The following is a 25,230-nucleotide window of genomic DNA, read 5'->3' on the forward strand; positions in this document are numbered from 1 at the left end:
TGAGGTTCATCCATTTCATAACATAGATCAACAGTCCATTCCTTTTTTTTTTTAATGGCCACACCTGTGGCATATGGTCTAGCCACTAGAAGGTGCTCGGTCCATGTTGGGACCCTGGATGGACATGAACTCTGACCTCCCGATCTTTGACAGCCCTTTCTTTGGGTGATCTCTCTCCACATTCCCACAGTCAATCAAGTAACAACTGCCTCTTTTTTGTGTTTGTTGTGCACCGGCTCTGTGCTCATCTCTTTTCACTCATAACCACGTTAGACAAAGGGGACTGGGATCAGAGGGTTGAGCAACGTGCCTAGGGTCCCCCATCTAGTAAGTGGTACTGCCAGGATGTGAAAACATGTCTGACTCCAGGACATTTGCTCCCCCACGAGCTAACCAGCTCGGGCATTGGAGATCTTCTCTCTGATTCCAGCCTCATCCCTGACCCTTGCTACTGTCAGCGGGTCCCTAGACTTCCCCAGTTCATTATTATTTATTATTATTATTATTATTGGCTGCCCCACAGCATATGGGGTTCCCTGGCCAAGGATCAGATCCTAGTCGCAGCTGAGGCAATGAGGGATCCTTAACCCACTGTGGTGGACCGGGGTGTCCCAGCGCTCTCAAGATGCCGCCCATTCTGATGAGCCACAGCTGGAACTACCCCCAGTTTATTCTTTGCTCACCCATCATCTCACCAGAAAGATCCAGCTCTCAACCCTTTCACATTCTCCCCCACCCCCATCTCCATTTGAGATGAGTCTTTTCAAATTTCCCTTTGGAGAATTGAGTCTCACTTCAATTTTGTGTGTGGAAGGACTTACTTTTATGATTATTCATTTTGTAGATGGGGAAAACTGAGGCCAGACGAGTAGGTTATGTACCAAGAGGCTCCACCAGCAATCCAGAACCTGGCTCCTTCCAAGCCCCTGCCCTGCCTACCTTCCCCTTTCTCCGCCCGGGGCCTGGGAAATATGGAAGCTGATGAGGCTGCTGCTTCTGGCACCCACTGTCTGAGCCCTTGGAGGAAGCCTGCTTTGCAACCCTGTGGGCCCAGAAACGCAGAGAGCAAGTCTCCTGCATGGCTGTATATTGCCACGAGGTGGCGCTGCCCGCCCACGTCTTGGCACCCAGGACGCAAACTCCACCCCCGCCGCCGCAGAACCCCGGCCCGCGCCTGAGCGGCCGCTGAAGTGTGCCCTTCGGCCTCTACCGCAAGGAGCCGGCCGCAAGGTGAGTGAGTCTAAATAAAATACCATAGGTATCTGCATCTAGTAGGCACGCAGTAGATAAACGTTAGCTAGGAAACAGGCTAGGTACAACAGGTCACTCTTACTGACTGTCCTTCGGTCGCTCCGGTGGGGGCGGGGGCGTACACCGTGCTTAGCATCCAGTCTTCGTCCTGTTCAGTCGTCACCGCGGGGAGGCAGGTGCATTATTCCCAGTTTGCAGATGGGGAAGCTGGGGCTTAGGCCATTCAGTGGAATAGAGGGAAGAAAGAGGGTTGGAAGCGCTCTCTCCGCATCTGGTCAGGGTCACCTGTTGGTCGAGTGCCTCCCTGTCTTGCACCCCGAGCGAAGTGAAGTCCCCGCGCCTGGCTCCACCAACACAGCCTCAGCATCCTCCCCTCACCGCCCCTGCCTGGCGTGCTGCGACCCCTAGAGGGGGGCCTTGACTTTAGACAGCAGGGAAGGGCCTGGAAGGAGGCTGGGAGGGTAGTGGGGACTTTAATGCCAGAGTGAGGCAGTGCGACAGCTGGGCTCTGGAAGGCAGCTTCTTCGTTTGTGGAAGGAGGACAGTCACCTTGCCTGGGCAGGTCACTGCCGGCTGAGGGAAGCCCAGACGTGTCAGGGTGTTGCTCTGTGAAGGCTTGAAGCCCAGCCCAGCCCTGAACCACCACAACAATCGTAGCATAGTGGCCACTGAATGTATTCTGTTTTCCTGATTTTGCTGTTATCAGTCTCTTCCACTGACAGACAGGATTTTGCCTGCCTTGTGCACTGCCATCTCCCCAGCACCTAGGGGGCAGTGCCTGCCGCGTGGTGCCTGCCCAGCGAGCAGGTGCTGGCTGAGGGAACCGGAAGTGGCTTGGAGCTCGGGGCACCTGTGCTGGGCCAGGTTCCTGGTACCCACATGCCAAGCCCCTTCTCTCTCTTCCTCTCCAGAGGAGCATCTAAGGGCTTCCAGATGTGGTGGCTCAGGGGGTGGCCATGCCAGATGGAAGGATGCCCTTTAATGCTACCTGTCACCTTGTCGTGGCTGCACCACCCCTTCTCCCTCTCTCCCTCTCCCTGTCCCCTGTATCCTTTCCTCTGTCTGCCAAAGTGGACATGCCATAGCTGCCCCTCCCCTCCCAATAGCCAACGAAAAAACCCAGTGAAATCACTGCAAATAGGAAAAAATATGCACCAATGTAAGAAACTAAGCCTGTGCTTGAGGCAGATCTTATAGCAGCTTCTAGCAAAGACCCAGACTAAGACATCATCAGTAAAGGGCCTCCTGGATGGGCTTTTTATGACTGGCCTTAGCTGTTGTCCAGATGCCAGCGGGGGACCTCTGGTGGTGGAAGTCCCTTTAGAATCATTTGGATGCTGCTGGCAGCAAAGGCGTGTCTCAGAAACCAACTCTATTGAGAAGAGCCACCCAAAGGCTCCTAGACCGTGTTGTCTGGACACCCAGAACAGGGTCTCACCCCCAGAAGGGGAACCAGCATGTGGAGAACATTGGGAAGGGCTTGGCTGGGTACCACATAGCCCAACAGTCCCACCTTAGATCTGGGAGGGAGATTCCACCTGGGTCTGGAGTCTGATGTGAAAGCTGGGACAATCCATGCATCCAACAAGGGCCCGGAGAGAGAATCTTCATTAGAGAAGGAGTCACCAGAAAAAAAAATGTGTCTATGAAAAAAGGTGCAGCCAAAGAGAAAGGAGGACAAGAGGGCAGTGGCTTCCTCTTGTAATACCTGGAGCTCTGGCACCTCCAAGACACACGCAGATGCTTGATAAATATGTCAAATGAATACATGACTCGGACTATAGCCTTCCTCAGCAATAGATTTTACTGACAAAATTAAACTGTGTACTTTAGGTTCTATATAAGGTACAGGAGAATGCAGCTTCTATGAAATAAGGGCAATTCGTGGCAAAATCAGTGGTAAACAAAAACTTCAGGAGCTGAATTACAGTTTGCATTGGACACAATAAATAATAGACCTGAAAGTGCAAAAATCAAATGAGAGGTACAGAGAACAGATGGAAGGCCTTCCCAGGATGCACAGGAAAAGGGTAAGGACAGAACATGATGAGAATACACAGGGACAGGGGCCACAGAAGCCTCACCTGAAGGACAGGCATTCTCTGCCTTGCACCAGACACACCTCCCCAAGGCCCCACGCACTAAAAGAAACAGAGGCAATGAAGTTATAGAAGAAGTAAACTCTTGATTTAAAAAAAAAAAAGAACAATTTAGTAATGTTTAAAATGTGCAGTTCTGAGAGTTCCCTGGTAGCTCAGTGGGTTAAGGGTCTGGCATTGTCACTACTTAGGCACAGGTTTGAACTTTCACAGGCTGTGGGCATAGCCAAAACAAACAAACCAAAAAAGTACAGTTCTGGCACTTTTCACTTTCTCCAGTGCTTATAGAGAGAGTGGTAATATTTCTGAGTTCTCTGGGTAAAGAGAAGAGGCACCCAGACCTGAGCTTCAGGGACCAGACTCTCAGCTGCCTGTCGCCCACTCATGGTACATAGGTGAGCCCTAGATACTCACGTCAGTGCCCTGGGAACCGGGACAAGGGTGTCCAGTGCAGCACTGTTTGTAATAGTGAAAAATGGGAAGTCTCCCAAGTGTTGGCCCTACCTGGTGGGATGTTCTTGCAGTGGCCTGTTAGACGGCACTTTAAGTGAAGGAACCAAAGCGATCTGTGTCAGAGTTCAAGAGCGCAGTGTTGAGTGGGAAAGCTAGCTGCACAGTGCTACCCAGAGTGTGAGGTCATTGTATCGATTTAAAAATGGTATATTGCTTCTGGATATCTAGGTAAGAATAAAAATATAAAAATGATGAATGGATGGAGCTATGTCAAACTCATAAGACTCTGTAAGGGACAGGGGAAATGGGACTGGGGACCGAATAGTATTTAATTTTACCTGTACTGCTTAAATTGGACAGAAAAATGTTCAAATGTGAGTATTTCTCCATTCAGGATAGCCATAGATGAAAATGTATGTTAATCTCAGTAGCTGCCTATATTTTTGGCTGGTTTTTAAATTTTTAATTTAATTTAATTTTTGTTTTTTGTTTTGTCTTTTTAAGGGTGCACCCGTGGTATATGGAGGTTCCCAGGCTAGGGGTCGAATGGTAGCTGGAGCTGCCGGCATACGCCACAGCCACAGCAGTGTGGGATCTGAACCATGTCTGCAACCTACACCACAGCTCATGGTGATGCAGGATCCTTAACCCACTGAGCAAGGCCAGGGATAGAATCTGTGTCCTCGTGGATGCTAGTAAGATTCATTTCCGCTGAGCCACGACAGGAACTCCTGGCTGTTTTTTTTGTTTTGTTTTGTTTTGTTTAAGTGAAATCTAGTTGATTATAGTGTTATGTTAGTTTCAGGTGTACATCAAAGTGATTCAGTTATATATTTTTTCATATTATTTTTCATTATGGGTTATCACAAGATACTGAATATAGTTTCCTATGTTGTACAGTAAACTTTTGTTGCCCATCTATTTAATCTATAGTAGTTTGTATCTCTTAATCCCTTACTCCTAATTTATCCTTCTTCTCCTTCCCCCTTTAGTAATCATGTTTGTTTTCTATCTGCAAGTCTGTTTTGTTTTGTATATAAATTCACTTGTATTATTTTCTAGATTACACATATAAGTAATATAGTTGTCTTTCTCTGTTTGATTTATTTCTCTTAGTATGGTAATCTCTAGGTCCATCCATGTTGCTGCAAATGGCAGAATTTCATTATTTTTTATGGCTGAGTAATACTCCACTGCATATATGTACCATACTTAAACCAACTATCTGTTGGAGGGCACTTAGGTAATTTTATGTCTTGGCTATTGTAAATAGGGTTGCTAAGAATATTGGGGAACATGTATCTTTTCCAGTTAGAGTTTTCGTCTTTTCTGGATATATGCCCAGGAGTGGGATTGCTGTATCATATAGTAGCTCTATTTTTTAATGTTTTAAGGAACCTCCATGCTGTTTTCCATAGTGGCTGCACCAATTTACATTCCCGCCCACCGTCTAAGAAGATTCCCTTTTCTCTACACCCTCTCCAGCATTTATTGTTTGTAGACTTCTTGATGATGACCATTCTGACAAGTGTGAGGTGATCCCTCACTATGGCTTGGATTTGCATTTCTCTAATAATTACTGATGTGGAGCATCTTTCCATGCACCTGTTGAGCATTTGTATGTCTTCTTTACAAAAATGTCTAGTTAGGTCTTCTACACATTTTTTGATTTTTTATTGAGTTGTATGATCTGTTCGTGTATGTTGGAGATTAACCCCTTGTCAGTTGCATTGTTTGCAATATTTTCTCCCATTCTATAAGTTGTCTTTTCATTTTATTGATGGTTTCCTTTGCTGTGCTAAAGGTTTTAAGTGTGATTAGGTCCAATTTGTTTATTTTTGCTTTTATTTCTTTTGCCCTGGGCAAATGATCTAAGAAAATATTTCCATGATTTATGTCCAAGAACGTTTTGCCTGTGTTCTCTTCTAAGAGTTTTATGGTGCCGTCTTATATTTAGATGTTTAAAACCACTTGAGTTTATTTTTGTGTATGGGGTGATGGGCATTCTTTTGCATGTGGATATCTAGTTTTCCCAAAATAAATTGTTGAAAAATTGTCCTTTCCATACTGAATGGTCATGTGTCCTGGTGGAAAATCTGTTGACCATATATGAAAAGTTTTTTCCAGGTTCTCTACTTTATTCCATTGGTCTGTATATCTGTCTTTCTGCTATTACTTTATCATTTTGATCACCTTAACTTTGTAGTAAGTTTTGAAATTAAGAAATGTGAGTCCTTCAACTTTGTTCTTTTTCAAGATTGTAATTGGCTATATGGGGTCACTTTTCTATATTTTTTAACTTATCAAAAGAAAGGGGAGGAGTTCCCGTCGTGGCACAGTGGTTAACGAATCCGACTAGGAACCATGAGGTTGCGGGTTTGATCCCTGGCCTCGCTCAGTGGGTTAAGGATCTGGCATTGCTGTGAGCTGTGGTGTAGGTTGCAGTCACGGCTCGGATCTGGCATTGCTGTGGTTGTGGTGTAGGCTGGCGGCTGCAGCTCCGATTTGACCCCTAGCCTAGGAACCTCCATATGCCGCGGAAGCAGCCCTAGAAAAGGCAAAAAGACAAAAATAAATAAATAAATAAATAAATAAATAAATAAATAAAGGGGACAGGCCTGATGGGTAGACTCACAATTTACTCTGTATTAGGCAAAAATTTAATAAGGAAATTCACAGCCTGGTAGATATTTTAAGTGCAAGAGATAAAGAATTCTCTAAGACTATAAGCAAAAAATAAAGGTTATCCACAGCTTAAAATCAGGATGGCTTCACTTGATGGTTCAATATTAGGAGATTTAGTTATAGTGTGTCAATGGATCAAGTCCGATATTCATTTCTAGAACAAAAACTCAGGGTTCCCATCATGGCTCAGAGGTTAAGGAACCCAGCTAGCATCCATGAGGACTCGGGTTTGATCCCTGGCCTCACTCAGTGGGTTAAGGATTTGGCGTTGCCTTGAGCTGTGGTGTAGGCCACAGATGCGGCTCCAATCCTGTGTTGCTGTGGCTCTGGTGTAGCCAGGGAGCCTCCATATGCCATAGGTGTGGCCCTAAAAGACAAAAATACAAAAATAAAAATAAAAACAGAACAAAAACTCCTTGCTCATGAAGAACACAAAGCAATTTTAAACCTTTATTTGCCAAACCATGCAGCAGCAAAGCCTTTAAAAATTCAAAACAGAATTTAAAAATAAAGAACTAAAAAAACCCCATAATCATGTGGGTGATCTAAATATAGTTTTCAGAATTTGACAATTTGGTAGTTTAAAGTGGGCAAGGAAGTTGAGGATTTGAATAATTAAAATAATAAGATCATGAATAGATGCATCTTACATATATAAATGCATCTGGTTTTTTTTTTTTTTGTCTTTTTGTCTTTTTAGGACCACATCTGTGGCATATGGAGGTTCCCAGGCTAAGGGTCCAATTGGAGCTATAGCTGTCGGCCTACACCACAGCCACAGCAGTGGGGGATTGGAGCCACGTCTGTGACCTACACCACAGCTCACGGCAACACCAGATCCTTAACCCACTGAGGGGAGACCGGGGATGGAACCCTCATCCTCATGGATACTAATCGGGTTCGTTAACCGATGAGCCACGACAGGAGTGCTTATAAATGCATCTTATATGTACATATATATGCACCTCACATTATTTTGTCTTATGTAAAACTATATGAAGCACCAACAAAAATTTTTTATTCACTTGGTCAAAAGACAACCTTAATAAGTTTCAAAAAGTAGAGATTTTAGAAACCATATTCACTTATCTTAATTCATTGGAATGGTAATTGAATGATGAAAAGGTTATTTGTAAAAGATTGTAATTGAAAAACTAATAAATACTTTAAAAATAACTCCTGAGTCAAAGAGGAACTCAAAATTGAAATTTAAAATTATTAACAAAAGGGAAACAAATTAGGAGTTCCCATTGTGGCTCAGCGGATGAAAAACCCAACTAATTCCATGAGGACACAAGTTCGATCCCTAGCCTCGATCAGTGAGTTAAGGATCCGGTGTTGCTGCAAGCTGCGGTGGAGGTCACAGATGTGGCTTGGATCTGGCATTGTGGTGGCTGTGGCATAGGCTGGTAGCTCCGATTTGACCCCTAGCCTGGGAACTTCGGTATGCTGCAGGTGCGGCCCTGAAAAGAAAATAAAATGGGTGCAGGGACAAATTATATAAAACCTTCCAGATATTTAAAATTCTTCACATGAGAAAATATATAGACTTAACATTTTTATTTTTCAGAATAAAGGACTAAAACTGAGTTGAAGAACAATAAAGGAAATAAAATGAAAAGACAGCATAGGGAATTTCTAAAAAGTCAAGTTGAAATAAATACATAGAAAAAATTATTTAAAAACTTTAACAAAAATCAAACTTTAGCTTTTATAAAATATAAAAAGAGTTAACCTCTGGTAAGCTTGAATTAGATTGAGGGAGTTAAATAGCAAATTAAAAATTTTTTAAAAAAAGACTGAGGAAGTAGACAAGAAGTTGAAATGTACAAGAACAAGAAACATGACATAACTACAGATATAAAAAAGAAGAAAAGAATTACACATGAATATAATGTGCAACTGTAGGGCAATATGTTTGAAGAACTAGAGAAATAAATGATTTTTCAGAATATAAATTACCAAAAAGAAAAGAAAACTTGGATAGACCCGTAACCATGTGCGAGATTGAAGTGTGAGTAAGTCTATGACTTGGGACAACTCAATAATAATAAATAAAAAAACCCTCAATTTAAAAATGGCCAATGACTCTAAACAGGCATTTCTCCAAGGAAGATATGTAAATAGCCAATAAGTATATTAAAAGATGCTCAATGTGTTTAGTCTTCAGGGAAATACAAATCAAAACCACAATGAGGAGTTCCTGTTGTGGCTCAGTGGTTAAGGAACCCAATTAGTATCCATGAGGATGGGGGTTCAATCCCTGGCCTTGCTCAGTGAGTTAAGGATCCAGCATTTCCTTGAGCTGTGGTGTAGGTTGCAGACACAGCTCGGATCCCGTGTTGCTGTGGTTGTGGTATAGGCCGGTGGCTACAGCTCCAATTCAGCCCCTAGCCTGGGAACCTCCACAAGCTGTAGGTGCAGCCCTAAAAAGACAAAGAGACAAAAAGACAAGAAAAAAAGAAAAAAACATCCTACAATGAAGTGCCACTTCATACCCACTAGGGCAGCTAGCATCAACAAGTCAGATAATAACAAGTGTTGGTGAGGATATGGAGAAAAGGGAACCCTTATTCACCGCTGGTGGGAATGTCAAGTGGGGCAGCCACTGTGGAAGACTGTCTGGCATGTCCTCAAATGATTAAATATAGTTACCACATGACCCAGTGACTCTACTCCTAGGTCAATACCCCAAAGAAATGAAAACATGTCCACACAAAAATTTGTACATGATCATCTATAGCAGCGTTATTCCTAACAGCCAACAGATGGAAACAACCCAAATGTCCGTTGATAGATGAATGGATCAACAAAATGTATTCCATCTGTACAACAGATTGTTATTTGGCCACAAAAAGTAATGAAATTCTGATATGTGAGACAACATGGATAACCTTTAAAACACTACGTTAAATGAAAGAAGTCAGCCCAGAAGACCACACGATTATGTGATTCGATTAATACGGAATGTCCAGAAGAGGAAAATCTACAGACGCAGAAAGTAGATTAGTGGTTGCACAGGTTTAGGGGTAGGAGTGCTTGAGTTAGGGAGTGATAGTTAAAGGGTACAGGATTTCTTTTTGAGGCATCAAAAGTGTTTTAACGTGACTGAGTGATGGTTGCACGTATCTGTAAATATACTAAAAACCATTGAATCATGCACTTTAAATGGATGACTGGATGGTACATGAATTATATCTCAATAAAGCTGTTAAAACACTATAACTTAGAAATGCAGGAGGGGAGTTCCTGTCATCCTTCAGTGGAAATGAATCACTAGTATCCATGAGGATGCAGGTTCGATCCTTGGCTTTGCTCAATGGGTTTGGGATCCAATGTTGCCGTGAGCTGTGGTGTAGGTCACAGACACGGCTCAGATCTGGTGTTGCTGTGGCTGTGGTGTAGGCCAGCTGCTACAGCTCTGATTCAATCCCTAGCCTGGGAACCTCCATATGCCACGGTGCAGGTCTTAAAAAAAAAATACATCAGGTCTAGATGATTTTACAGTTGATTACAGTATTAGTAAGGCATTACTGGCTCCTATGACTTCCCTTCTTAAGTTGTAACAGCTTACACAACAGAAGTTTATCTTTTACTTACATAGAGACCAAAACAGGTGTTCCTCATTGGTGGTTGGCTGTTTCCCATTGGTAATTCAAGAATTCATGCTTCAGAGTTCCTGTCGTGGTGCAGCAGAAATGAATCTGACTAGGAACCATGAGGTTTTGGGTTCGATCCCTGTCCTCTCTTGGTGGGTTAAGGATCCAGCGTTGCTGTGAGCTGTGGTGTAGGTTGCGGACACGGCTCAGATCTGGTGTCGCTATGGCTCTGGCATAGGCCGGCAGCAACAGCTCCGATTAGACCCCTAGCCTGGGAACCTCCATATGCCGCGGGTGTGGCCATAAAAAGACAAAAGAAAAAAAAAAAAAAAAGAATCCATGCTTCTTCCATCCTGTGTCTCTACCATCTTCAACTGATAACTTCTGAGGTCATTGCAAAAGAAAACAATGCAAGGAGGATGGAAGATTGGAGGTTTTTCTGGCCTAGGACTAGAAGTCTGCATTTGCCCCATTAGCCAGGACTTAGTCACATGGTCCCCTAACATTAACCGAGGCTGCGAAATGTGGTCTAGAGTGGGCCCTGGAGGAAGAAGAAATGTTGAGTTCTAACCAAATATTAAAGAACTGAAACTGTTTTTCAGGCTATTCCAGATTATTGAAAAAATTGAATGGCTGTCCACTTTATAAGCAAGCATGATCTTAATAACAAACTTGATGAACATGGTACCAAATAACTCGAGACCAATTTCACATAAGAATATAGATGCAAAAATTCTGAGTATATAAAATTTAAAATTAGGAAACCTGTCAACCTAAGTGAAGAGTAATTTAAAAGACAAAGATTGGAGTTCCTGCTGCGGTGCAGTGGGTTAAGAATCCAACTGCAGCGGCTTGGATTGCTGTGGAAGTGCGAGTTCAATCCTTGGCCTGGTGCAGTGGGTTAAAGGATCTGACATTGCTACAGCTGCAGCTGTGGTGTAAGTCATAGGTGCAGCCCATATTCAATCCCTGACCCAGGAACTTGGGTGCAGCCATTAAAAAAAAAAAAAAAGACAAAGACAAAGATCACATAACTTGACCAATAATTGCTGAAAATACTATTGATAAATTCCATAGTGATCCCTAATAATAATTCTAACACAGGAATGCAGACTATCATTAGATATGATAAAGTCTTGGAGTGGAATAAAAACTGTTCAGAATGGGAGCAGTAGAGATAAAGAGCTGATCCATATAAAAATGGGGTGAGGTAAATAGAGCTAGGAAATCTGAGTAAGCAACCCACCATATTTTTAACACTGTATAAAAGCAAGAGAAGAGAGATTTATGTAGTAATAAAAACCATCCTTTTAAAAAAATTTTTTAAAGGCCTCACCGCAGCATATGGAAGTTTCCAGGCTAGGGGTCAAATCAGAGTAGCAGCAGCCAGCCTACCCCACAGCCACAGTAACCCCAGATCTGAGCCACGTCTGCGACCTGCACCACAGCTCACAGCAATGCTGCATCCTTAACCCATTGAGGGAGACCAGGGATCGAACCTTCATCTTCATGGATACTAGTTTGGTTCAATACTGTGAAACCACAATGGGAACTCCAATAAAAACCATTTTGAACCATGCCTCCTTCATAAGGCTCAGGAAAACTAAGTTCACATAAAAAGAAACAGTCAAATATTGAGGTCAAATCTTACTTGAATTTATTATAAGAAAAAAGAGAATAAGGAGCAGAATACTGTTGCTACATCAATAAAAGCATACAGAAAGAGAAATCTACACCAAAAAGTATACAACTGTAACCTATCATCTCAAAGTGGTAACAAATACATTAAGAAATGGATTTAAAACATGAAAGAGTAATAAATTAGAAAAATCCGAAATGTGGCAAAACTCCAGGAAAGAATTAGAAATAAAAGGAAAAAAATCACTTCATAAATTAAGACTAAAACAGAAGGAACACAGTGAATAAACACAACAGATAATATGTTAAGAGAAACAGAAGTGACAAATACTGAAGCCAGAAAAAGAAGATCCAATATATGCCTGAAGAAGAAAACCAAAATAAGGGTACAGAACAAATGCTTAAAACTATTATTAAAGAAATCTTTCTTGAAATAAAAAAGATTAGAAGGTATGTATGGGAAAGATCACACCATATAACTGAGATCATCAGAGTTCCCACTGTGGCACAATGGGATCAGCAGTGTCTCTGCAGCACCAGGACACAGGTTCAATCCCCAGCCCAGCACAGCGGATTAAAGGATCTGGCTTGCCACAATGAAGGTCACAACTGTGGCTCCGATCTGATCCCTGCCGCAGGAACTCCCTATGCCACGGGGTGGCCAAAAAAGAGAAACAAAACAAACAAACAAAAACAACTAAAGAAAACCCCTGAGAGTATCAACCCAGAATGAACTATAACAAACCAAGAAAATGACTTGACTGGACTTTGAAGAAAAAGAAAAATTAATGGTCATCTAGGCAAAACAAAACAAAAAAATCTATTAATATGGAAAATAAAATTATATTATCAGATTTTTAGACAGAAAATCTTTTTTTATGTTATTTATTTATTTATTTGGGGGTTCCCAGGCTAGGGGTCTAATCGGAGCTGTAGCCACCAGCCTATGCCAGAGGCACAGCAACGCAGGATCTGAGCCGCGTCTGCAACCTACACCACAGCTCACAGCAACACTGGATCGTTAACCCACTGAGCAAGGGCAGGGATGGAACCTGCAACCTCATGGTTCCTAGTCGGATTCGTTAACCACTGCGCCACAACGGAACTCCCTAGACAGAAAATCTTTATGACAGAAGAAAATGGAGTAACATATTTAAGATACTCAAGGAAAGAAAAATATGAGCCAAGTTTTTTTTTTTTTTTTTTTTGGCTGCATCCACAGCATGCAGAAGTTCCTGGGCCAGGGATCAAACTTGTACCACAGCAACTACTAGAGCCACAGCAGTGACAACGCTAGATCCTTAACCTGATGAGCCACCAGGGTACTCTGAGCCAAGGCTTCCTATCCAGCAAAGCTGACTAGAGTACAAAAGCAGATTCAATCTGTTATTCATGCAAGAACTCAGAGAATATTTTTCCCACAACCCCTTCCTAGGAATTTACTAGGGAATGAGCTTCAGACAAGTAGAATAGCCATAGAGACATCAGCATGAGGGCTGATGGCAAATGTTAAATACACAGTTGTTTGTAGAATGTAATGGCTGTAGAACTTGGCTATGTGATTAGAGTCCAGTCCCCAAAATAATGGGGGCTGGAGGGAAATAGGAGAGCATAAGCATAACCATTTTCAATAATCATATCAGTGGTGGTAGTATTAGTATTGCTATTCTGATACTGTTTGTGTGCAAAGTTGGGTAAAGCAAATGGGTATTTATGGGGTATTCTAATCCTTTCATAGCCTGGTGTTGGTATTAGGAACCAGAGATCTTGATTTGAAAGAAAGGAGATATAGATGTGACGTAGTAGAGTTTACATCAAAACTTGATAATGTTGGCTTTGAATTGGAAGACCCAGAATGAACTGTTGGGGTATTTTTGTCTCAAAATATTTATACGTTTTTAATTTATGTTTTCTATGTCTGCCCACTGTAAAGACCTGGGAACAATGACTAATCCAGCAGCAGTAAGTATTCCTAGGAGGAAAGCTAAGAAAATCCCAGATTATTATAATGTTGTAATGCCATTTCCCATGAAAAGAACACAGGGCTTTGGGAAAATAGAAGATTCCAGTTTAGGACAAAAAACATCTAAGATGAGTCTGGAACATCTTGTCATACCAGACAGAGAGGGGGTTATTAAGCTACTAAAGTTTTGTCAAATGGGGAGTTCCCGTTGTGGCTCAGTGGTTAGTGAATCCAACTGGGAACCATGAGATTGCGGGTTCGATCCCTGGCCTCACTCAGTGGGTTAAGGATCTGGCCTTGCCGCGAGCTGTGATATAGGTCACAGATGCAGCTTGGATCCCTCATTGCTATGACTCTGGCATAGGCTGGTGGCTACAGCTCAGATTAGACCCCTAGCCTGGGAACCTCTATATGCCACAGGTGTGGCCCTAGAAAAGACAAAAAAAAAAAAAAAAGTTGTGTCAAATGTACTTGGAACCCAACTTAAAGAGGCGAAATTGGGACAGTTTGAGCTTCAGTGAGGTTAATGACAATGGATTCAAATCTACCAAGAGTTTAACATGAGTTCATAATGATAATAAAATGAAAAACCACAAAACTAACTTATCTCTTTTGGAGGAAAGAGAAGAAACTTATTGTCTTAAAAACTTATAAAGGGAAATAAACATTTATATGGCTTTTCTTATGTGAATAGTACTGTGGAGTAACCAAATAATACATGAAAGGAAATATTGCTTCCTACAATTATTCTAGCTGATAAAATGGAATATCTGGTGTGTGATTTGAGGGCTTCCACCTGCCTCCTCTCCTACAAAACATACATTTTTCTCTTTAGCCTGCTCAGTGTCTAAAATGCCTCCATCACCATCCTGGCCCAAGGTACCAGAGTGTTTGAGGGAGGCTGACGCATGCTCTGCAGAATCTACAGGACTGAGGATATCCAGAAAATAGCCCCCAGGAGAAAAAGTCTCAAGTCTGGTGGGTATGGTGGGCTAGGGTCAATAAGGGGACCCTGGGGACCTTGTAGCATCATGGGGGCCAAGGAGGATGAGAGAGACCTGGAACCCAGCTTCTACACCCCTTCAGAAGAGGGCAAACCCCAGCTGCATGGCACGTGGTACCAAGGCATCAACCCACCAGCCAAGCCCATTCAGGAACCCTTCCTGATTCCACATTTCTCCTCCCTGGCCTCCTGCCCCTACCCCAGAGGGCAGGGCATGTATGAGGGCTGGAGGAATTCTAGGATGATTGACAGTGAACCAGCAATTCAGCGTTTACTGTGATACAGTTCTAAGCATGTTACTTGCTTAACTTTGCTTCAGTGGCTCTTTGCTATGTAACAGATCCTCTCAAAATTAGTGGCTTAATTATCCTTCATAGGTCCATTGGATGACTGGATTCGGCTTGGCAGTTCTTCTGCTGGTCTTCCTTAGAGTGTCCCGTGTAGTTGCAGTCAAATAACAGATGAATCTGGGATCAATTGGTGGCTTGACTGGGACACTTAAATATTGGGATGACTGGTCTTCATTCCCTTTCTGTGTGGCTTGAATGGCAGAGATTTATTGCTCACATTTCTGGAGGCGAGACCTCTGAGATCAGGTATGTCAGTGGTCCAGTTCTGGTGGGAACCTCACTTGCAGATAGCTGCCTTTTCCCTGTGTCCTCATGTGGCTGAGAGAGGATGCTCTGGCATCCCTTCCTCCTCTTAAAAAGGCACTGAGGGAGTTCCCTTTGTGGCACAGCAGAAACGAATCCAACTAGTAATCATGAGGTTGTGGGTTTGATCCCTGGTCTTGCTCAGTGGGTTAAGGATCTGGCATTGCTGTGAGCTGTGGTGTAGGTCACAGATGTGGCTGAGATCCTGCATTGCTGTGGCTGTGGTGCAGGCCAGCAGCTGCAGCTCCGATTCGACCCCTAGCCTGGGAACCTCTATCTATGTGCCATGGGTGCGGCCCCAAAAAGCAAAAAAAAAAAAAAAAAAGGGGCGTTGATCCCATCATGAGGGCTCACCTTCCTGACCCCATCTAAACCTGATTATCTCCCAAAGGCCCCGGCTCCTAATACCATCACATTGGGGGTTAAGGCTTCCACATGAATTTCAGAAGGACATGAACATTCAGTCCATAACAAGAATGAATTTGAAAGGTGTTGACAAGGGGCTTAACAGGCTTGGTGGTGGTAGATGTGTGTGTGCGTGTCTCTCCCAGGACCCTGGCTTTTCCGAGAGTGCGAGTGTGGCCCCTTTGATAGGCAAAGGGCTGACAGGGGAGCAGGAGGTCTTTTCAAAGCTGTGGAGTGGTTTTGGATGCAGGCTGAGGAGCCGGACTGCCTGGGTGTGAATCCTGACTCCCTCACTTACCAGATAGGGCGACCTTGGGCGGGTCCCTTAACTCCTCTGTGCCCCTGGGGGAAGTGACTCTCATAGGAATGGGAGACTCATGGGGGGGGCGAGTGCCCACATAGTGGGCCAGGACAGCCTGGGCCACAGGAAGCCCTCAGTCATGTCTATTGACCATCATCACTGTCAGGATGTATAATTGTAGAGGCTCTGTGGGCAGCCGGATGAAAGGAGTTGTGGGTCTGGAGAGAGTGGTCAGCCTGAGAGTTAAAGCCAGAGCAGTAGATGGGCTGGCCAGGATGAGAGTGCAGTGAGGGGAAAAGAGAAATGAGCTACAGCGAGAAGCTTCAGGCCAGCTTTCTCCTGTGAAAGCAGGAAAACAAAGTAGGGGGAGAGAGTCCCAGTGAAGGGAGGGGCTCACAGCATCCGCTATTGAAGAGACTTGAAGGAAAATGAGAACAGAACTATGTCCCCTGAATTTGTCCCATAGTGGTTCTTGGTGACCCTGGAGGGGTTGTGAGATTCTCATCACTATGGGTTGAAGAGGGCGTGGTGGGGGGAGAAGATGCAGGATGCTCGTTGAATCTAGGCTCTGAAAGAAAGGAAGATGGAGAGGAGGTGATAGAAGGGGACACAGGCTGGAGAGCTTGAAGGGCCCTGTAAGGTGGATGAGACAAGGGCATCTGTTCCTGGAAGGAGATGGGTTTCAGATACAGGAGAGAGAAGAAATAAGCAGGAGAACAATACCCCTGAGAAGGAAAATGGCCCAAAGCACACAGCTGTGAAGAAGAGGGAGGGCACAGCCACTACTGGGGAATCAAATAATTGAAAATCCAAAGGAACTGGGCTCAATAAGATAGTGTCTCTTCTGCCGAAGAAGTCTGGGGAATCAATTTGGGGCCGATTCAATGGGGTCAGATACCCAGATTGCTTCTCTCTACAGCATGAATGACTTCCAGGCCCAATTTACCTCATGACCAATCTGGCTGCTCCCGTTCCAGCCATCATGTTCACATTCCAGCTAGAAAGAAAAAGGGAAATGGAGCAGAGGTCAGACCCCCAAGGAAGAGACCCCAACACACACACTTATCTCCTATTGGCCAGAACTTAGCTTATGGCCACAGCCACTAGCAGGAGAGACTGGAAAATATATTCTTTATTCTGGTGACCACTTCAAAGCTCACAATCCTCCTAAGGGAAAGGGGGGTGGTGAGTTTGGGGGAGGATGGCTCGTCATCTTTGCCACTGGTTATAGGCATAAGGCCATACAAATGAAGAGATTTCAATCAAATGGTTTCTGTTTTTTTTCTCTCTTTGAATTATGAGTCAAGGTCCCCAGTTATGAACATTGTGGAAAGACTGAACAGGGGACTTGAGGTTTTAAATTTTGGGAAGAGGAATAAGAAACAAGCCTGCTTTAAGGCAATGAAAGGCTTGCCAAGGGGCTCTGGGGGCCTGGCTGAGACTACACTCCATGTATCCACAGGGGTGACACTCTGCCCAGTGTTGAGTTTACCCCAACAATGTTTACATGCTGGGGGGCACGGCTGGCTCAAGGTTGGGGCTCTCCAAGGTGGGCTAAGAACATGCGTCTAGGGATCTGAGCATGTGGTAAGAGATGTTGAGGTGATGGACCTGCGGGTCCAAGATCTGCAGTTTCCTTGCTTTCCGCAGCCTGACTAGGAGGAAGGGAGGGGGCATGTCTTGGAGACGGTGAGAGGAGGTCAACGGGGATGTGTCCCAAGTTCACAGGGAGCACTGAGAGGCCAGGAGCCTAGAGCCAGTGAGCTTACAAGTTCAGAGCGAGGTAGCTTCTAGAGATGCCAAGCTCCAGGATGTGGGCAGCCAAAGTGATTTGAAGAGGACCGTTCTGGGGCTGAGGAACAGAAGTGCCAGGGGAATATTCCAAGGGTTGGCATTCCCCAGAGTAATGGCAGACCTTGCGTGGAGAAAGGGAGTGTGCCCCAGGTACCCACGGCCTTGTAAGATGGGCTTATCAGAACGCTCCATGATGCTGAGTGTGCACCTCCAAAGAAGAGATATCAGACACAGGTAGAAGGGCAACAGTGGTTAGAAATCTCCCGAGGTGTCAGAGGAGCCGGTGCCCCACTCCCCCCAGCAGACTCCTCTCTGGGGTCAGTTCATGGTGGAGAGGATGTGCAGGAAGGCTTTGGATGGAGGAGCATAAACGGTGGTAGGAGATCAAGAGAGAGGCCAAGTGGATGGAGGAGCTTGCAGTTGTGTCTGGTGCTGAGAGGACCAGGAGGTGGAATTAGCCGGGTCTAGACTTCCAAGTGGCATCTGGGACTAAAGTGGTTGTGAATCCCAGCTGGTAGTAGTCCAGCCTCCATTCCCAGTCCCTGCTCCCCACTGAAACCAACCACCCCATCTTTTCTCAGAAAGTACTTCCTTGAGGCGCATCCTCACCTTTCTCCTGGTAACTTCCTGTTCTATTCCTCGAGGCCCTGGGGACTGGACTCCAGCTGCCCAGCGTGTCACCTCAGTGTCCTCAGATGCAGAGGGAGTGCCCTAGAGCCAGCCCTCAGCTCTGCAGATGCAGGCGTTGCATCTTTGCTCTTCAGCTGGACGGGGACCAGGGCACTGGCTGTGGCCTTCTCCAGGCCTCGTGTGAATGGCGTAAAGCCAGCCAAAGCTGCGTTTACCTTCAAGCATTAAGCCTAGCAATCAAGACACACCAGTGGGGGGTTTGAAACCCCTCTTGGCCGCTTGTCAGCTGTGTAATTTTGAGCAAGAACTCACTCAGGTGGTCTGGACTTCAGGTTCCCCATTTGAAGAGTGAGAGTGAAGATGGGGGAATTTCTCTCTCTCCCTTTGGGGGGAGCCTTTCAAGTTTACACATTCCTATGACTGCCTTTCCACCTCCTTTCCCTGCATTTTTTCCCTTCACCCGTGTGGTCCCAGGGACGTACACTGAAGGATGCCCGAATGCATTGTGATCCATTCCCCCATCTCCTCTTTCTTACTGGGAACCCTGAGGATGAGCAGTTTGTACCTGTCTGGTTCCAGCCGAGGTTGGGTAGCTCCAAGCCTCCACCATGGCCTCGGGTTTGGGTGGCTCCACCATGCACAGCGATGTCCTAGGGTAGGTCAAGGTATCCATCCTCCCGTGCCAGCGCCGGCCCATTGCAGTCTCTCTGTCTGCTTTAAGTGCCTAAAGCCTTCGAACTTAGAGAAATGCCCCCACATGAGGCTAGGGAAGGCTCTCAAATCAAATTCCTCCAGTGCCTACTTACTGCCAGTGGGTGGTGGTGATCTCGGAGCCTCAGAATCCAGCCCCCCCCAGCCCCAGCCCTGTCCAGGCCACTCCCAAACTGGGCATGCTGGTGGGGCGAGGGGAAGGGGTGCATTGTCAGGGAACCGCAGCTGCCTGGCTGGAGGCTGGGAGGCCTGAATAGCTTCACAGCTCGGGCTGAATGGGCACTCGGCCCCTCCCTGGCGGTGGCCCAGAATAGATGACATTTTCATTGCTAACTAACAAGGGGAGAAATCCAATTACCTTACAAAGGGGCTCCCAGTAGGGGCCTCACAGCCTAGGGAGAGCAGAGGAGGGGAAGCGGGGAGAGGGAAGTGGGAGGAGAGGGTGTGTGTGTGTGTGTGTGTGTGTGTGTGTGTGTGTGTGTGTGTGTGTGTGTGTGTGTGTGTAGGCTTCCACCCAGGCCAGGAAAAACAAAGCCCTAGGGGGCACGGGGGATAGGCCAGGAGGCAGGAGAGGTGGAATTTTTGTTTTTAAGTCCTATTGACGTATAGTTGGTTTACAATGTTGTGATCATTTCTGCTGTACAGCGACATGATTCAGTTCTACGTGTACACGCATCCATTCTCTTGCAGATTCTTTTCCCACATAGATTGTCACAGAATACTGGGTAGAGTTCTCTGTGCTATCTATATAGCAAGTCCAGAATTGAGAGGGGTGTTTTTGTTTGTTTGTTTTTTGTTTTTTGGTCTTTTTAGGGCCATACCTGCAGCATATGGAAGTTTCCAGGCTAGAGATTGAATCAGAGCTGCAGCCGAGGCCCTGTGCCACAGCCACAGAAATCTTGGATCGTTAACCCACTGAGCAAGGCTAGGAAGGCAGCTGTGCTCACCACTGTACCACCAGTGCTACTACTGAGCAAGGCTAGGGATCAAACCCGCATCCTCGTGGATTCTAGTCGGGTTTGTTACTGCAGAGCCATGACAGGAACTCCTTGGGAATTTTAATTCATTCCAGTCTATCTCCAGGTCCCTGGAGACTCTGGGCAGCCAGACCTCCTTTGAGCCACGTGGGTGGTGCAGAAGACACCACAGCTCCCCTCAGGCAAGGCCCAGCCTCTCTGAACCCCACTCTCTGCCCATCAAACTGGTGTTGCCCAGACTTGAATCTTCAGGAAGTCATTGCACACTTCATCACATCCACACTTTGACATTAATAGTTTGTCACCTAGGAGGTCCCGTCGTGGTACAGTGGAAACGAATCCGACTAGGAACCTTGAGGTTTCGGGTTTGATCCCTGGCCTCGCTCAGTGGGTTAAGAATCAGGCGTAGCCGTGAGCTGTGATTTAGGTCACAGATGCGGCTTGGATCTGGCGTTGCTGTGGCGTAGGCCAGCGGCTACAGCTCCGATTCGACCCTTAGCCTGGGAACCTCCGTCTGCTGTGGGTGCAGCCCTAAAAAGACAAAAAAAAAAAAAAAAAAATAGTTTGTCACCTAAACTATTAGTCCTTTTTTTGGAAATTTATTTAAAGTGTATATTTAAGCTTAGATTTAAAAGGGAAAGATTGGGAGTTCCTGTTGTGGCTCAGAAGGTTAAGAACCCAGCTAGTATCCATGAGGATGCAGGTTTGATCCCTGGCCTCCCTCAATGGGTGAGGCATCCAGTGTTGCCCCAAGCTGCAGAGTAGGTTGCAGACGCATCTCGGATCCAGCATTGTTGTGGCTGTGGTGCAGGCCAGTAGCTGAAGCTTTGATTCGACCCCTAGCCTGGGAACTTCCATAGGCCACAGGTTCGGCCCTAAAGAGAAAAAACAAAGAAGAAGAAGAAAGAAAAAAAATTATGTCTGAATACAAATAGAAAAAGAAGCTAATTCGAAACCAAAATGTGAGTCAATAACCTGATGTTGTTAAAGCTCAACTAGGTATTGAGGTGGCAGAGGGCTTTGGAGCTGGGGGCCCGAGATAACCTAGAGGTGGGTGATATGGGAGTGGTGTGGGGGGGTTGTTAGCAAGTGTTTGCAACAAACCCTGATTTCTCCTGAGCCTAGTCCAGGAGAATTAAGAGAATTAAAAAGGAATACCGCTTCTTTAGACCCTCTCAGCTCAGGCCCTGGGGTGGGGGGAGTGTGGCGGCTTCAACCTGGCTGCCTTTAGCCTTGGTTGCCCAGCTGCTTAGTGGGAAATAGGGGCCAAGTGGGGATCTATTGTATTATTGAACAGACCTGCTCTCTGTGCTTTGTGGGGTAGTCACTTGGGTCCCAGAAAGTGTGAGGGGCCTGGGGGACTTGAAAGATGTTGGTGGTCCCAGGATAGCAAGAAAGTTCAGTGTCCCAACTTTCTCATCTTTTTGGACTTTAGGAGGAAGGGCTGCAGACCTCCTTCAGGAGGAAATTAATATTTGCTTCCTTGGCCCAGCCAGAGAAAATCAGCTTTGAAAAGCTGGGCTGCCTGGAGGCCACACAGCAGGACCCTTTGTGGCTCCTTCCCTGTCCCCTCTTTCCCTACCCCAGCAAATCGAACTCTCTGGCCCACAACACCTGAAAGGTTTACCTCTATCCAGACTATTGATGCCCCCCAGAAATAAAAGCTTTTCTCCCTAGCATCCATGTTCATTTTAAGGAAGCATTGTGATTGGCTCAACTTGGATCATGTACTCATCCCTAATGAATATCCAAGAAGAGCGATACAGAGCTCTGATTGGCTGGGCACACACCCATCACTGTCACCTGGAGGGCAGGCCAATGTGAATGGCAGCCCAAGCAGAACCACATGGAGTTCTCCAGAGGAAGGTGGGCACTGTGACCAGGAGAAAAAGGAAAAGGATGTGGGGCAGACAAAAATGTTACACGATCCCACAGACAGTGAAGGGACAGAACAAGATCCCTGATCCACGCTTCTCTCCATTTTGCACCACACAGCCTTGTAGCTAGATGATCAAATAGAACATCCCTGAGCACAGGTATGATCCTGACCTCATTCTTGCTCATCCTTGGACGAGAACTATTAATAGTAGAAAATTTCCTCCTTCCTAATCTTTCTTTCTAGATTTCTTCTAGCCATAAGGGAGTAGTAGGGGCAGACATCCCTAAAACACTGGGTAAAACCATGATACAACAATGTTTAGACAATAGACAATAGACAGCACAGGGTCATGATCCTTGAGAGAATTGAAACAAATAAGGTGAACCCTATAAACACCCTCTTTTTGCCTGGAGGCGATTTCTGATCTGTGGTCTAGGGATGAGAAAAATAAAGAGCCTGTGCTCTTTTGAGTTGATGAGAGAGAGAACAGAGTTCAGGATGTTGAAGTGGCTAGGATTTGCAGGACAGAGGAATGGAGAGGAGGGATCTTTGGAGAGAAAGCCCCAGAGATCTACATAGTATTCATTTGAGTCTTGGCTGAATACAAATTTGTGCATATGGAGAGTGAAATTCAAAAATGTTGGTCAAAAACCGACTTCCAGGAAAGCTATAAGGTAAAAAACTTCTCAGAGCTTACACAGGATGGGGAACCTTTCAGTTCCTACTAGACAGAGTGGAAAGACACTGTTGACTATTATGAGGCATCTATATATTTGATGATAGATACCAGAAGGTTCGTATTTCATAGTGGGACTAAACTACCTCTAGAATAAAAGGTATTCTAGTTATACCTTTAAAAAGCTTTAAACAAGCTTTAAAAACAAGCCTCATCCTGGTTTTTAATGGCATTCCAGAGCAGAGTTCAACTCTCTTTAATGAACTGCGATGAAGTCCAGTATTCAAAGCAAACTTACATTGTGCAGGATTCAATAAAAAATGAATAGAGGAGTTCCCTGATGGTGCAGTGGGTTAAGGATCAGCCGTTGTCACAGCCATGGTGTGGATTTGATCCTTGGCTCCAGAACTTCTGCATGCCACAGGTGAAGCCAAGAAAAAAAAAAAAAAAAAAGAGTAGAAATGCAAAGAAACAACAAAAAAAGTCACTCGTAACTAAGAGAAAAATAAATCACTGGAAATACACTGAGAAATGACAGTGATGATGGTGTTAGTATTCAGGAATACTAAAATGTCTTACAAATATTATGCTCAGGATTTACAGGAAAATATGAACATAATGAAAGAAATTGTTGATAAAAAGGCCAAATGAATTCCTAGAAATGAAAAATATGTGAAATGAAAATTTCACTGGACAGAATGAACAACTAGTTAGACACTGTAAGAGATTGGTGAACTTGAAGATATAGTCCTCAAAACTGTCCAAAATGAAGCAAAGAGAGCAAAAAAGATCAAGAAAAAAAAGAATCTCAGTGACCTATTGGGCTATATCACATAGTCTGACATATAGTAGTCCTAGAAGAAAAGAGATAGAAAAAAATATTTGAAGAAATAATAGGCAAGAATCTTTTCAAATTTGATGAAAATTATAAATCCACAGACCAAAGAAGCTCAATGAACCCCGAGCAGGATAAAATGCAAGTAAAATCACACCAAGGAGCATAACAATCAAATTGCTGAAAATAAGCAATAAAGGTAAAATCTTGAAAGCTGTCAGAGAAATTAAAAAGAAAAAAGACATGGTGCACCCTGGAACAGAGATGATGACTATACAGACTTCTCATCAGAAACTGTGCAGGCTTGGAGTTCCCTTGTGACGAAGCAGGTTAAGGATCTGGTGTTGTCACCACAGAGGCCCGGGTAGCTGCTGCTGTGGTTCCCTGGCCTGGGAACTTCTGCGTGCTGTGGGTGCAACAACAACAAAAAAAGAAGGCAATTGACTGTATAAAGCAAAAGTAGCAATGCAATATTTGGAGGTTTATAGTATACGTAGAAGATGTATGACAACGGCAGCATGAAGGATGGAAGAGGAGAAATATACTTCTTGTAAGGTTCTTAGGTTACACATGACACAGTGTAACAGACAGCCAGACTGTCCTGTGTGATATGGAGCAAGCACATTGTAAACTATAGAGCAGTCCACTAGGAGAGTAACAGGTATAGACACTAAGCCCAGAGCAGAGATACAGCAGAATCTTGGTGTTTCCTTCTGTGTGGGGAGCCCCATGCACAGGACACGCCTGGCCTCTGCCCTCTCCCTCATTCTGCTCCAGGACATGGTAAATGGCTGCCCTGATGGGTGAGTCAGGCCTGGTGACCCAGCTCTTTTCTCTGGGTACAAGCTCCCGGCAGGGAACACACGTTTCTGCTGTGCCGTAGTGAGTGGGGGAGGCTGGTGCTGGTGCACGATTGCCTGTGACTTTGGAAGTCTGAGGAGTTCTAGGTTTCATGAGGTTGCCCACCTACCCACAGCCATGAGCCGTGTTCCTCAACATTTGCTTCATGTGTAGTAGGTGTGGTATTTGGTGTCTATCTGCCTTGCTTCGTCTACTTTCTTAATTGGTTTAGACCTCGGTGTATATGGAGACACTCCCTGTGCCATACACCACAGCGGGTGGTTTATCAGTCAGCTCCCTGGCACAGTGATGGTGTGCCACCACCCCCCCAGCCACCTGTCCGGAACGGGGAGGGAGCAGTGGGGATAAAGGTGACCGAGGAGCACACTGGTGCCGGACCCCTGGGCTCAGAGAGGACTGAGGGGATTCAGTTTGCCTCCTCTCACTCCCTGCTCAGAAGCTTCAGGGTCTCCCCCGGGTCCCCCCAGCCAGGCGAGTTATGGCAGAAGGAACAGACCGGGGGCAGAAGAGCTGGCTTCCTTGCCCAGCTGGACCACTAACTGTGTGACCTTAACCAGGTTATGCCTCTCTCCTCAATCCGGCCTGAGTGTCCCCACCTGAAACAAGAAGCATTATGCTAGATAGTATCAAATAGTGTCTCCTCAGATCTTTATGCTTTCTTTATCCAGACCACAGATTCCGGCCTTTGACTACATTTAGACTTATTTTGTTTGGCCTACCCTGTGTTTGATTTGTTTTGTTTTGCTTTTCTTTTTCTTTTTAGGGCTGCACTTGAGGCATATGGAAGTTCCCAGGCTACGGGTGGAATCAGAGCTGC

The 25,230-nt window shown here is 45.1% G+C and overlaps 1 protein-coding gene across 2 annotated transcripts in view; it reads left to right on the forward strand.

The window, feature by feature from the left end:
* Window positions 1,139-25,230, forward strand: part of C14H10orf35 (chromosome 14 C10orf35 homolog) — an 87,923-nt gene continuing 63,831 nt past the window's right edge. Inside the window, exon 1 of one of the 2 annotated variants that reach the window (XM_021072428.1) lies at window positions 1,139-1,230. The gene's annotated coding sequence lies outside the window, so the exon portion shown is untranslated. The remainder of the gene's footprint in view (window positions 1,231-25,230) is intronic. The other variant, XM_021072429.1, reaches the window with a different exon arrangement.

Source organism: Sus scrofa, chromosome 14 (genome assembly GCF_000003025.6).
Source record: "Sus scrofa isolate TJ Tabasco breed Duroc chromosome 14, Sscrofa11.1, whole genome shotgun sequence".
Taxonomy (NCBI): Eukaryota; Metazoa; Chordata; class Mammalia; order Artiodactyla; family Suidae; genus Sus; species Sus scrofa.